The 15961-nt window shown below is 36.9% G+C and overlaps 1 protein-coding gene across 2 annotated transcripts in view; it reads right to left on the reverse strand.

Annotated features, from left to right (window-relative positions):
• Positions 1-15961, reverse strand: part of LOC106869154 (leucine-rich repeat serine/threonine-protein kinase 2) — a 131655-nt gene extending 115694 nt beyond the window's left edge. For both annotated transcript variants that reach the window (XM_014914760.3, XM_014914759.3), the window contains exon 1: positions 14906-15961. The gene's annotated coding sequence lies outside the window, so the exon portion shown is untranslated. The remainder of the gene's footprint in view (positions 1-14905) is intronic.

The raw sequence follows: 15961 nt of genomic DNA on the forward strand, positions 1-15961 counted from the left end.
AATAGAATTAACAATTAACAATTTTGCCAAGTAGTTCATAAATACACTGTAAAATTCCTTGTCTGAAAAATCATGTAGTTACTGAACAACCTAATACTGGTACACAGCACAGACTGTCAGTACTAAATCCATCTGCAAGGGGTTAAGATTGTAAAATATGAGTGCAGAGTGATTTGGCTGGTATTTCTATCAGGTCAAGCTATCACATAAAAGACTTGATCATTCCCTTGCTATTCAAAGATTGTATCAATTTTGTGATTAATTATTGATCTACTAATGTAGTATCTATTAAAAACATCATTTCTATTCATTTTCAAAACTTCTAAATCTTTCTGCTTCAAGCTGTACACCATTTTCTTCTCTTGTTTCATTTTGTCTGCTTGCTTAACTCCCTGTCTCACATTAGTAATCAACAGCTGGGTGTTTCTTTTTCACTCTCTCTTTCTGCCCCTTTTATTTTGTTAAATTTCCCCCTGTCTATCTGCTTATCCATTTCTCTTATATTTTCTTCCTCTCTCACTTCTATCTCCCTCAACACTGCTACTGCTTTCTTCAGCAACATTATTTTATCATGTTATCTCTCTAATTCTCATCGATCTAATTCTCTCCCTCTCTGTTGCTTTCTTCTCATACCTGTATCCTTTTTCTCAGTTACTCTTTCTTCTATCCCTCCCTATACTTCATTGTCTGCTTACGTATGTCTCTGTCATGCTTGATGATTAATTGCAGGATCTCTCTCTCTCTCTCTCTCTCTCTCTCTCTCTCTCTCTCTTTCTCCTTGACCTATATATTTATCTATGTGCTCCAACTCCCTTTATAATACTTTCATTCTCTCTTTCACCCTTAGCAGCACAACTTTTTTCTTCTACATTCCAATAATATGACAGAAGAGTGAAACAGTAAATAAAAGAAACTCAACACATTACTTAACCTTTTAACCTAGTGATCCATAATTTTTAGTCAACTACCCTTTTTACACTAGTGTTATCTTTACAGCTTTATGCAGAAGCATGAACCATTTCCCACTATATAAGAAATTTTAGTTGTAACAATAGATTCCCTCCTTCATAATCCTATAACTCCTGGGTAATTGACACCTCTTGGTGTCAATTTTGGGAATTATTAACTAAACTCTTTATCTTAACTCTTTAGCATTCAGACTACTCTGTCAAATGCAATCTTATTTATTCACATAGTTTTGAATTAGTCATATACTATTTCATAACTTTAAGAGTTCAATGTGATTATTTAGTTTTAGAGTGACATTATAGAAGAGGTGTAAGAAGCCAGATCTAACTGGTTTGAACATGAAACAGGTATTTTAGTTTGGCAAGATATGACTAGTTTAAATGCTACAGGGTTAAGCAAGCTCTGCATGATTGCCAGTAAATATAACTTGTCTTCTGTTTTCACCTGTCTCCATTAAACTATTGAAATTCAGAATCTATATTTCTGTGTGAGTGAAATGAAAATTTTGCTAAAACAGTCCATAGTGGTGGTAGTGCAAAAGTGTTCGGACAAATGAGCTCTTAAATAGAAGTCCTTTTGCTTAGAATAACTTCCAGTATATTTCTGAACCTTGAAACATTCAAAATTGAATGATGTTGTTGACCCTTTTAACAACAAGGTGAAATATGAGGGAATGCTGAAAAGTTCCAGGCATTAAGGGTATTGCAAACAGCTTGGTTGAGGCTTAACCTTCCCAGTTCTTTTAGAAAAACTGGAGGATCATTGCAATAAGTGTATAAATTTGAGAGGGGAATATGTTGAATAAAATCATTATTAACTGATCCTCCTGTATTTTCTTTTACCCAAAGCCAGGAATGTTTTAGCACCCATTCACAATTACCAACCATTCACGAAAAAGAGACAATCTACATAGGAAGTGAGAATGAGAAGGGAGCTGAAAAATATAGAAAAGAGTAAACTTAAGAAAGTTAGATGTCGACAGAAAGTGAAAAAAAGAATAAGAGAAACACATTGAAAAAGAAAAAGAAAAAGAAAAAGAAAAGAGAGAGTAAGGAAATGAAAAAGAAAATGAAAGGTTGTGATAGAGAGTGAAAGAAAAAAGGAGTGCAACATTGATAGTCATAGCAGTCATAGAGTGCATATCTGTTTATTCCTTCTTACCCCATGCTCATAGATTTTACCTGTGCTCAGTCTTTTTAATAGTAAAAGCAGCAACAATGTGCATCATTGAATTCATTATATGTGAGCATATGTGTGTGCTTTTTTGTATGAGTCAACCATATATTTATATATATGTATATATACATACTGAGTGCAGTGAATAAACTGTCATGTAAATTACGCAAAATGAAAATAACACTGACATCTCATTTTAACAGATATATTTACCAAAATTATATAAGAATATCATGAAATACTAAGGAGTAAACTTATTCAATAAAATCGCCATTGGCTTCAACCAGTTTCTACAGCTGGATGCCCTTCCTAACGCCAACCACTCAGAGTGTAGTGGGTGCTTTTACGTGTCATCCGCACGAAGGCCAGTCAGGCGGTACTGGCAATGGCCACGCTCAAAATGGTGTCTTTTATGTGCCACCCGCACAAGAGCCAGTCCAGGGGTACTGGCAACGATCTCGCTCGAAAATCCTACGAAGGCCAGTCAGGCGGTACTGGCAACGGCCACGCTCAAAATGGTGCATCTTATGTGCCACCCACACAAGAGCCAGTCCAGGGGCACTGGCAATGATCTCACTTGGCTTGCCGGGTCTTCTCACGCACAACACATTTCCAAAGGTCTCGGTCAGTAGTCATTGCCTCGGTGAGGCCCAATATTCGAAGGTCTTGCCTCACCACCTCAGCCCAGGTCTTCCTGGGCCTACCTCTTCCACAGGTTCCCTCAACTGTTAGGGTGTGGCACATTTTCACGCAGCTATCCTCATCCATTCTCACCACATGTCCATACCAGTGCAATCGTCTCTCTTGCACACCACAATTGATGCTCCTTATGTTCAGCTTTTCTCTCAAGATACTTACACTCTGACGGGTATTCACACTGACATTACACATCCAACGGAGCACACTGGCTTCATTCCTTGCGAGCTTACACATGTCCTCAGCAGTCACAGCCCATGTTTCACTGCCATGTAGCATGGCTGTTCGTACATATGCGTCATACAGTCTGCCTTTTACTCTGAGTGAGAGTCCCTTTTTCTTAAATTAACGCTTATTATATTTTTAAGAGATCTTAAAGAAACAGATTTTTATATATAATTGATAATTTTTTTACATAATTAATAAATTTTGATTTAAGAAAGTCACTCTCCAAATATTATGATTATATCAAGAATTTTTTGCAAAACTGATTTTTAACAATATATCTAGATAATTTTGCCAGATATAAAGGTGAAGTTTATACATAGAGTTCAACTTAATACCAAGAAAATTTCCCAGTATTTTTTCTTACAATTATTGCTCAGTAATTTTGCATTCATATGCAATATCAAAAGAATGACGCATACTACAGTTTGTAACACAATTATTTAAGAAGTAAATATAATTTCCTGTGATGTAAAGCTTTGAGGTCTGTATTGTGATAGTGTCCTACTAGTTCATAAACTAGAAATTTGAATAATAAAACCTAATAATAAAATCAGATTTACTTCTGTACTATTTCCACCTCCATCTTATCTATATATTTAATCCTTCACCTACTTTAGTCCACAAGTTGAGGCCATGTTAGAGCACTGCCATTATTAAAACTACACTTTTACTAACCTTCCTTCTTTAGTTGTTTTTTGTAAATGAGGGGGAATGATGTTGCCATTCTCAGTTACATTTCTTACCACAAGGTAAGCTCACCTGCAATCTTAGATAATAGGATATCCATTTGTCTCTTGAAAACATCCACATACACTCCATGTAGATCTCTTAAGTTTTTTGACAGAATATTGGTGTGGATCTTTGAAGCCTAAACTATAGCAGCATCTGATCCTAACTCTAGAAGCCAAAGGTGGGATTTTTGGCATCATGCAGTAAGATCTTGTTTGGGGATTTATGTAGGCCTCAGTGTGAAAGTCTGGCACAAGTTTTTCAATGCTCTTCCACAATTATAATACTGCATGCACACACACATTGTTTTATCATCTTCATTTCTCCATCTGGTTTTTCATGCTTGCATTGGACAGATCCTCTCCAGCAGTCTCCCTCCATTCATCATGATGATTTGCACTCTTCTTGGCACGGTTCAGCATGCTGAGATCATCTTCACCACCTCTTTCCATTCTTACTTTTATATAGATCCCTTTTACTTGGATCACTTGCATTCGGCTATCAACCTCCATATGCATCGCTCATCAGCACATGTGTAGTCTCTTCTCTTGCACACTACATCTAATGCCTTTTCATTTGTGTTCCATATACTATGTACACTAATATTACACATCTGTCAAATGTGCGTGTGTGCATGTGCGTGTAAAAAAGGAAGGTGTGTGCATGTATGTAAAAATGAGTAACTTGTGAAGCTAGCATTTCAGCACATAGATTGTGAGTTTAAACCAGCTGCAGGAATTATGTGCTGCTGAGCAACCTTCTTTATTCTACAGTTTTAGTTTACCTAACTGTTACAACTAAACACCAGAGTTTCAAGAGGATGGTCAATGGGATTGAACACCATTTTATAGATACTGAATAGAGCAAGTTGCTTCCATTTGTGATACTAATAGTGTGAAAAATATATAAACATTCATCGTTCTTTTTATGTAAAAACATGTAAAAACTAAATATCAAAGTCATTGACAAATATATACAGGAAAGACTACCACCATCCAAGAAGAGATAAAGACCACTTCTGCCCAGTTCTATCAATCCACTTTCACTCACACAGCTTAAGTTGACCTAATACTATGTATTTATTGTGCTGCATGATTGTAAAGTCCACCAACTATACAGTCATGCCCGTATGTCTTACATAATCAAAAGCGAACACATTTTTCGCATATCTTTCTAAAGTTAACCTATGCTAGAGTAAGTACAATGCTACTGATTTCATGCAATATAATCAAGAATAAATCAGTCTGACAATGCTCCTATTTCTTATTACATTTCTGCAGCCGCCTAATATATTTTGTCCCATTTTAACCAGGCAATTTGTAAACAAGTTTCAAAACTTATCTTTGTTTGGAGAAGTGAAACTCACATGGCGTAACATGCGTGGTCTATTTTGACAAGAGTATGACTAATAATAATGCTTCATGCTGATTTATAACTGAAAGCTTTGACAAATGAATGACGAAATCGAAAGCAACAGTCTTTCAAATGAAACGTTGCACTACACTTTAAAAATGATAAAGACGTGTACTTTATTTCAAATTAGTAATGCTAATATATGAAAATAATTTATCAAGTGCCATTTTAGGGAATTCGATAAAATAGCTCCAGAATAAACATGAATAAAATGCAAAAGTAATTGGTATTGACTTGTATTGGTGGTGGGGTTTCTTAGAAAGTTGATTTTCTAAACCTTAAACTTTATGACCTTAGCAAACAGCATTCTTAGTAAAAGAGATTGCTTATAGATAATCGATCGCCCTGCTAGAAATAGCAACAAAAGTTTCCATGAACATACATCTTAATAAAAGGTAAAAAATACTTTTTTGTAGAACTTCTGTCTGGGTTGGAGATAATTTATACCAGCTTTGATTTACACAAGTGTAATTGACTAGAATGGTAGTAACGTGATGAGAAGCAATGATGAACATTAAATTATGCAAAGAGTCCAGTTTAGAGTTTAATGGTCGGAGAAGATATGGTTCGAAGTTGCTGTTTAGTCTTATCCTGCTTCGAGCACATATATGGTCAAAGGGTTTGACCACTCCTATTTTGGGGCATTGTATATCTAGGATTACATTATCCATTGCAGCTCCCTTTTCAAGACGGCAGGATGTAATTTGAGGAAGATTTGACTTTTATGTCTAGTAGATCAAATAACTTTGAAGAAGCTTCCTCTTGTTTTGCAATTGAAATGACAAGTGATTAAACATAGATAGCCTTAGGTACTTATCAATGAGTTGCTCTCAGCCGTTTCAATTCCATGGAATACCATTTTAGTTTTTCTTGTGTTGACCTTTCATATTCACTGTATTTCAAACCTGTCCAGTTCTAGAAATTAATTTTTGGCTTTCTCTTTCCTTTCTACATTCATTTTACCTTCTAAGAGTTTATATAAACCATTTTCCCTAAGTCTCCAAAACATTTTTGGTTTATTTTTTAGTGTTTTTTTTCTCTATGCAGGCGTCTCATAAAATTTTCCTAGTTTTTACCATTTTTAGTATTCCATCATTGCTTTTATGTTGTCTACGATAGCTTAAAAAAGAATATCACTGTCAGGATTCTATATGCCTGCATCTCGTTTTCAATCTCTTTCATAGTATTTTTTTACTGATGTCCGCGTTTCACCTCTGATATAGTAGAGTAGACCTTACTTAACATTTTAATGATCATGCCAGACAAAATGTTTATTGGCATTTCTTCTGGCTTTAGTTCAACTTCCACCAAGGTTTATTTTATTTTTCATCCTTTTGGAGTCGACACAATAAAGTACCAGTCAAGTACTAGGGTCGATATAATCGACTAGCCCCCTTCCCACGTTTCAGGCCTTATACTTATACTAAAGATATTAATTCTCTCTGATGTTAATATGTTTGATATTTACTCAGATGGTTTAGTAGATCTCTGAATCCATCTCAGTTCACCATGTAAAAATATTTTAAAAGAACATGATAAATCAACGAATGTTGCTCCGTATATTTTGAATATTTAATGTCTTTATCACAGAAACCTAGAACGGTCGCATCTTGTTTGACACAAAATAGTCATGAATAACAAGCAAGGTGATTATGAAACAATGAACATCTTGATGAAAAGAAAATACACACCAAGAGATTAAAAAAAAAAATTAACGAAGAAAACCTCTATATGGTCATTTTATTCGCTAGAAATAGCAGTCGAGTTTCCTTCCAATTAGAAGACTAAATTAGATAATGTAGATAAATTCTGCAATATATAAAGATGGAATGGTTATGATTAGAACACTATTGGTCATTATCATCATTATCACCATCATTATTATCGTTTAACGTCCATTATTCCATGCTGGCATGGGTTGGATGGTTTGCCTGAGGTCTAGAGAGCCAGTGGCTGCACCAGGCTCCAATCTGATCTAGCAATATTTCTACAGCTGGATGCCCTTCCTAATGCCAACCACTCCGAGAGTGTAGTGGGTGCTTTTTACGTGTCACTGGCACAGAAGCCAGTCAGTGGGGCCTAGCATCAATCACGTTCGGATAGTGATTTTTACGTGCTACCAGCATAGGGGCCAGTCAGGGGATACTGGCATCGACCACGTTCAGATGGTGCTTTTTACATGCCACTGGTATAAGAGCCAGTCAAGGGGCACTGGCAACAACTACGATATTGGTTTTACTTGACTCAACAAGTCTTCTCAAGCATATCATATCGCCTGATGCATCAGGGGTACTCTTAACTGGGCTGGACATGCGTGGCTATGATCTCACTTTGGTTGCCAAGTCTTCTCAATCACAGCATATCTCCAGAGGTATTGGTCTCCTGTCATTGCCTCTGTGAGGCCCAATGTTCAAAGGTCATGCTTCACCACCTCATCCCAGGTCTTCCTGGGTCTACTTCTTCCACAGGTTCCTTCCACAATTAGGGAGTGGCACTTCCTCACACAGCTATCCTCATCCATATGTAACACATGACCATACCAGTGCAGTCATCTCTCTTACATACCACATTTGATGCTTCTTATGCCCAACATTTCTCTCAGGGCGCTTACACTCTGTCTTGTATGCACACTGACATTACATATCCAGTGGATCATACTAGCTTCATTTCTTTTAAGCCTACGCATGTCCTCAGCAGTCATGTCCCATGCTTCACTGCCGTGTAGCATAGCAGTTCACACACATGCATCATACAGTCTACCTTTCATCCTGAGCGAGAGGCCCTTTGTTGCCAGCAGAGGTAGGAGCTCCCTGAACTTTGCCCAGGCTATTCTTTTTCTAGCCGCTACAATCTCAGAGCAACCACTTCCACTACAGACTTGGTCGCCTAGATAGTGGAAGCTATTAACTACTTCTATGTTCACCAACTGGCATATGATGGAATGTTTTCTGTACATCTTCAGTGTTTATTGCCCCTGTGCATCTGCCACACACAAAAACTATTTTCCTGGTTAACCTTACTTTGATATTGCTGCACCTTTATGTGTCCATAGCTTACACAGGGCACATCGTATGGAGTTTCTACCCATGCCTTTTCTACAGATCAAGCAGGGCCATCTACCTGAAGGGGATTTAGTTTTTGCTAGGTTAACCCTAAGGCCCTTCGATTCTTACTTCCACACCCTATATCATCATCGTCGTCATCATCGTCGTTTAACGTCTGCTTTCCATGCTAGCATGGGTTGGACGATTTGACTGAGGACTGGTGAAACTAGATGGCTACACCAGGCTCCAATCTGATTTGGCAGAGTTTCTAAGGCTGGATGCCCTTCCTAACGCCTGCCCTTCCTATACACACATATCGTCAGCGTATTATATATCTGTAAAAGAAGCACACTCTAAAACATACAGCAGTAATGTATTTACATGCACTTAAATATATGTCCAGTCATAGAGTGACCAATGGTTTTGCATCCATAAAGGGCTTAGTCCCATGGATGAAATGCAGTTAAGTATATGTCTGGTCATAGAGTGACCAATGGTTTCGCATCTATAAAAGGCTTAGCCCCATGGACGACCCGTGAGACTTTATAGCCGAAGGCATATAATTTTTCAACTCTGGCAGGTTCAAAAAAAGTTGAAGAATGATATGCCTTCGGCTTTAGAGTCTGACGAGTCATCCGTGGGGCTAAGCCCTTTATGGATGTGAAACCATTGGTCACTCTATGACCGGACATATACTTAACTACATTATATATAAATATATAATTTAGAGAAAAAAACCACAATTGTTGAAGTCATCCATGAAAATCCACAATCACATATAGAAAAATTTAATAAGTAAATACACTAAAAAGACCTGTAATAAAAATCAAAAAAGTACAAAGTAATAAATATTAAAATAATAATTATTAAAATAATAAAATAATAAAGTAATATTTATTACTTTGTACATTTTTGATCTTTATTACAGGTCTTTTTAGTGTATTTACTTATAAAATTTTTCTATATGTGATTGTGGATTTTCATGGATGAATTCAATAATTGTGGTTTTTTTCTCTAAATTATACATTTATATATATTATATATTGTGAAATTTAATTTAATTTTAACTTTGATAAATTAAATTAAATTGAATTTTTCTCTGTAAATTTGGATTTTTATCCCTAATATTATCATAATTATATATATATATATATATATATATATATATATATAAGGTTTCACATCCATAAAGGGCTTAGCCCCATGGATGACTCGTCAGACTCTAAAGCCAAAGGCATGTCATTCTTCAACTCTTTTTATATAAAAATAGATTAGACAAACAGACAGACAGATAGATAGGTGTATATGTGTCTGTGTTTGTCTCCCACCACCACTTGACAACCAGTGTTGGTGTATTCACATACCCGTAACTTAGCAGTTGGGCAAAATAGGCAATAGAATAATTACTAGGTTTTAAAAAATAAGTACTAGGATTGATTTGTTCGACTAAAATTCTTCTAGGCAGTGCCTCACCATGGCAACAATCTAATGACTGTAAAAAGTAAAAAGAGAATATATATATATATATATAGCACTAATTGCGGAGTCACTATCAGAACTAGAGGAGAAGTTTCAAGTGTGGAAGCAAGGTCTAGAATTGAAGGGCCTTAGAGTCAACCTAGCTAAAACCAAAATCCTAATAAGTAGGAAGGTAGATAAAACACAAACCCCTTCAGGCAGATGGCCCTGCTCAGTATATAGAAAAGGAGTAGGTAGTAACTCTATAATATGTACCCGGTGCAAGCTATGGACACATAAGAGGTGCAGCAATATCAAAGGCAGGTTAACTAGGAAGTTAGTTTTTGTATGTGGCAGATGTTCAGGTGCAATAAAGACTGTAAACAAACAGGAAACTACTTCTATCTCATTCCAGGGTGAAAAACTAGAGGTAGTCAATAGCTTCCGCTATCTGGGCGACCAAGTTAGTAGTGGGGGTGGGTGCGCTGAAAGTGTAGCTGCTAGAATTAGAATAGCCTGGGCAAAGTTTAGAGAGCTCTTACCTCTGCTGGCGACAAAGGGACTCTCACTCAGAGTAAAAGGCAGACTGTATGACGCATGTGTACGAACAGCCATGCTACATGGCAGTGAAACATGGGCTGTCACTGCTGAGGACATGCGTAAGCTCGCAAGGAATGAAGCCAGTATGCTCCGTTGGATGTGTAATGTCAATGTGAATACCCGTCAGAGTGTAAGTATCTTGAGAGAAAAGCTGAACATCAGAAGCATCAGTTGTGGTGTGCAAGAGAGACGATTGAGCTGGTATGGACATGTGGTGAGAATGGATGAGGATAGCTGCATGAAAAAGTGCCACGCCCTAACAGTTGAGGGAACCCGTGGAAGAGGTAGGCCCAGGAAGACCTGGGCTGAGGTGGTGAGGCAAGACCTTCATACATTGGGCTTCACTGAGGTGATGACTACTGACCGAGACCTTTGGAGGTGTGCTGTGCGTGAGAAGACCCGGCAAGCCAAGTGAGATCATTGCCAGTGCCCCTGGACTGGCTCTTGTGTGGGTGGCACATAAGATGCACCATTTTGAGCGTGGCCGTTGCCAGTACCGCCTGACTGGCCTTCGTAGGATTTTCGAGCGAGATCGTTGCCAGTGCCCCTGGACTGGCTTGTGCGGGTGGCACATAAAAGACACCATTTTGAGCGTGGCCGTTGCCAGTACCACCTGACTGGCCTTCGTGCGGGTGACACGTAAAAGCACCTACTACACTCTCTGAGTGGTTGGCGTTAGGAAGGGCATCCAGCTGTAGAAACTCTGCCAAATTTAGATTGGAGCCTGGTGTTGCCATCCGGTTTCACTAGTCCTCAGTCAAATCGTCCAACCCATGCTAACATGGAAAGCAGACGTTAAACGATGATGATGATGATGATGATGATGATGATGATGATGATATAGGTATTATCTAGAAGAATTTTAGTCGAACGAATCGACCCCAGCACTTATTTTTTAAAACCTAGTAATTATTCTATTGCCTATTTTCTATTTTGTCGAACTGCTAAGTTACAGGGATGTGGATACAGCAACACTGGTTGTCAAGCAGTGGTGGGAGACAAACACGAACACACACCTATCAATCTGTCTGTCTAATCTATTTCTTTCAGCTTCCATCCACGAAATCCATTCACATAACTTTGATGAGCATGAGGCTATAGTAGAAGACATCCAATTTGTCACACAGTGTGGCTGAACCAGGAATCATGTATATATAGTCAATTGAAAAACATGGTAATAAAAAAAAAACAAGTGTAATAGGTGTAAAAAAATGAGTAGTAAACAAATCTGAAAACCAAAATTTGAGCAAACGAACCGGGGTGGGGGGGGTGGGGAGAGAATTTTGAGAAAATTCACACGATCCGATTTTTTCTCTCATAACTTTCAGGAAAATGGGTATCTTTTAATGAAAGTTTATACAAATGCTTTTCAAACGGCATAGATTACAATTATAAAGAAATTTGTCAGGAAATATTTTTCCGAGGGATATAGAGAGAGGAGTTTCAGATGAAGAAGACCACATAAGTTGGAATTTCTCCGTTTTGAAGGGGATTTTTCCAATTGTTTTTCACCACTGCCTTTGAAATGATGGAGAGCATCTTTTTATGAAAAAAAACAGTTTGGAAAGTTTGATTTTTTTTACTCCCCTCTCCCCTTAATGATGACACCAATGGACCACACGCGTGCTCCATTGGTAGTATATAAGCATCGACAACAAAATGGTAATTTAAATTTTTACCCCCACCTTAATTAAACGAGGCCGTGTGTGTGTGTAAGGAAAAAACATTTTCTAACAGAAAAGTATGCTATTAAAATGAATCACCATTTACATACCTATCTTTTAAATATCACTGTGGATAAATGCCAGAAATGACCTCAGGCTCTCCAGTATTTTAAATTATAAACAGAAACAATCAAGGGCGGGAGTGGGATTGAAAAAAATCATAAAGTTTCAAATTTTTTTTTATAGCATAAATGTGTTTATGAGGAGAACAATATTCCTTTCTATTATAAGCACAAGGCCTGAAATTTTGAGGGAGGAGGCCAGTCAATCAGATCGACCTCAGTACAAAACTGGTACGTAATTTATCGATCCCGAAAGGATGAAAAACAAAGTCGACCTCGGCGGAATTTGAACTCAGATGGGAAGAACGATATTGAAAAAATATCAATACATGCGACAGTGAGAAAGAAATGAGGAATGTTGTTTTGAGATGTGCTAGAAACGACAGTGAAATCTCCCTTAAATCAGTTTTTCTTCCGAAAATATTTACAATTTTTTTTTTTTTTTACCAAAAAGGCTCCTCCGAAAGTTTTCAAGTGCAAAAAATTGGCCAAAATCGGTCCGGAGGGGAGATAAGGTGGGGAGTAAAAAAATGAACTTTTGTGGTCTTCCTGATCTGAAACTCCGTTTTTTCGAAACTCCTCTCCCCACCCCCACCCCTGGAAAAAGTTTCCTCACAAATTCCTTTATAATCGTAATCTATGCCGTTTGAGAGGTATTTATATAAACTTTCATCAAAAGATACCCATTTTCCTGAAAGTTATGAGGGAAAAAATCGGATCGTGTGAATTTTCCAAAAATCCTCTCCCCACACCCACCCCACGTTCGTTTGCGCAAATTTTGGTTTTCAGATTCGTTTACTACACATTTTTTGGCATCTATTACACTTGTTTTTTTGTTTTGTTTGTTTTTTTGGGCCGGTTGTTAAACTAGATATTAACCAAAACATTCAGTATGACAGTCTGAAACCTAAAAGTTCAGCTCAATGCGGTTACTCGAACTGCTAGAAATAACAGCCGCAACTTCAAATCATACCTTACTGTCTCATAAAGAAAGGAACATTGTATTAATCTAGCCCTGGGAGCACCATTTCTGGGGTAGGGAGGATGGAAAGGTACAACTAAAATATCTTCTACCACCGACCTGCTGGATCAGAAGTGATCCGAGACAAACAACAAAAGTGCATAATGAGTTAATGCAGTAAAAATAAAGAGGAGAGAAGTACCACGGAGTTTTTCTCACAGAATACACCTCTGTGAGAATTAACTCACGCAGCTTCAGCAAAGAATTCCCCTAAGACATATGTACATGCCAAGGGAATACTTTATTGTAAGCCAACCAAACATATAGGAAAGCAGTCTATTTAGAAACAAACAGCAAGCTAAGAAGACATTTTAGAGAATTATGCTCCAGAAGGATAGACAAAGAGCAAACATATTTCTTTTATTTAACATCGTTACCATTATATAATATCATCGTTACCATTATATAATATCTCACACACATACACATACATTCACACACACACACACACACACTTTCATCTCACCTGTGAAACTAGTGGGACGAAGGGTCCACTTTTTATACTTATAAATCATATATATTTTAACCTTTTATCTTTTTTCTTAACACTCGAGTATAATACTACCCAACTCCTACCCAATTTTAATCCTGATGTTTTGAATAAAATTTCTCATATACACAAATAAGTTCATTATATATATTATATTATATTAAATTATATTATATCATATTATATATTATCAAAATGTACAGTATTATATCCATCACGGCTGTCTTACCAATCGGTTTCGCGCTAGGGATACAACGGAGCGTTAGGTAACAATCCGATTATATATATATATATATATATATATATATATATATATATATATATACATACACACACACACACATACACACACAAAATGAGCATGCACATACATACATACATACATACACATATACATACATACACACATACATTCACACACACACACACTTTCATCTCACCTCTGAAACTAGTGGGACGAATGTATGTATGTGTGTATGTATGTATGTATGTATGTATACTATGTATGTATGTGTGTATGTATGTATACTATGTATGTATGTATTACATACATACATGCATACATACATGCATACATACATACATGCATGCATACATACATACGAAAACATTGTATAAACTCTTGTATTCGTTTTAAGATTCACCTGTTGAGTGATATAGGGATTATTGTTTCAATAGTTTTTCGCATTTTAAAGTTGATATTTCTTTTATAGCGATTGATATAAACCTATTAAATCGATCAATATAAACCTATTAAATCAATCAAATTAAATTAATCGTTTGATATACCACAGTATCAATCGCTCGTGGGGAGATGCATAAAAAAGTTAGCACATTGTTGCTTAGCATCGATGATGCGAATGGAATTATAAAAGAGATCCGTGTGTAGTAAAATAATTACTATAGCAATCAATTAATCGATGTATCATAGAACCAACTTCCAATAATCAACGACGATTCTTTCATAAATAGCAAGTAGCCTAAAAGCAATTGATGACTTAACTTCAAATTTAATTAACATAGCAATTGATTGATTCTTGGATAAATGCTCTTGGACAATTGTTAAACATACAATTAATTAAAGGATGGGGGTTGTTGCTTTTTCTTATTTAACAAAGGAAAAAAACACCATTAGCCCTTATACCTTTCTCCTTTGTCCTCAGGGAGAAAAAGAAAACTGTCCCCTTAATCACGACCAAATAAATTCTTTAAAAATAAATAATCAACGAACTAACACACACACAAAAAAAAAAAGAAGTTAAATGAAAAATGCATAGAATTAAAAAATACTTTACCTGAGCTGCGGGTGGAAAGTAAAACCAGGTGTATTGCTCAGAGCGACTGACTATATTATGCGTGTGAACTGAAGCGGGGCGGTTATGTACCTCGTAATATTTATGAAACTTGAATAACGTCGCGTCATGCTTCTTGGAAATTACGATTTAGTAAAGAGTTAGACAAAATATTTATTTTCTATTGATTTTTTTTTTTTTAGTATATCCTACTATTGTTATTTATGTTTTGGAGTTTCTCTATTTTCATTTTAATTTGTTATCATGTGACAATATCACTCACCCGCCCAACTTTAACGATAGCTCGCCCTACCCATCTCTTTGTGTGTGTATGCGTGTGTACATGGTGGAGGGGAAGGCTCGGCAATTTTTATCCTGGATTCATCCCTGTGTACACACACTCACATACATACATACATACATACATACATACATACATACATACATAATATCATCCTCATCCTTTTAACGTTTGTTTTCTACGCTGGCATGGGTTGGAAGATTCAACTGGATCCAATGAATTGGAGGACTGTGTTGCTGTATCGTTTCCACAGTCTGTATCTTTCCTAAGGCCAGCCACTTTAACAAATGTACTGGGCGCATTTTTCTTGGCTCCACCACTAGAAAGGTTGCTGTGTAGCTAGCAAAAGTAAAGAGCTACCTTGACTAAGTGGGAGTACATTAGAGCGGAAGGCAGCTTCATGTTAGGTGTTGAGAGGTTAAAGTATAGAGAGGGGAAAGGATCAGGTTTGTTGCAATAAAAGATACATGGCTACCAGACATTATATAGGGAAGAATGGAAGTTACTGGGATGGAGCTGGAAAGAGAGCTAAAGGTGGTGGTGATATGTCAATAGAAATTGCTCAAGGGAGAGGAGGACATGACTGGCAGTACAGAAAGGGTGCAATAGATAGAATAAGGATGAGAGATAGAGAGTTGATGGGTTATGGTAGAGGCAAAAGCTGCAAGAGTTGTGGAAGAAAAATGAGAAATGCATAATGATAGGGATGGGGTGGTCAAAGGTAGATATGAAATGATGTTAAAAATGGGTGCCAGTAG

This window comes from Octopus bimaculoides, chromosome 1 (genome assembly GCF_046866305.1).
Source record: "Octopus bimaculoides isolate indiv1 chromosome 1, ASM4686630v1, whole genome shotgun sequence".
NCBI lineage: Eukaryota > Metazoa > Mollusca > Cephalopoda > Octopoda > Octopodidae > Octopus > Octopus bimaculoides.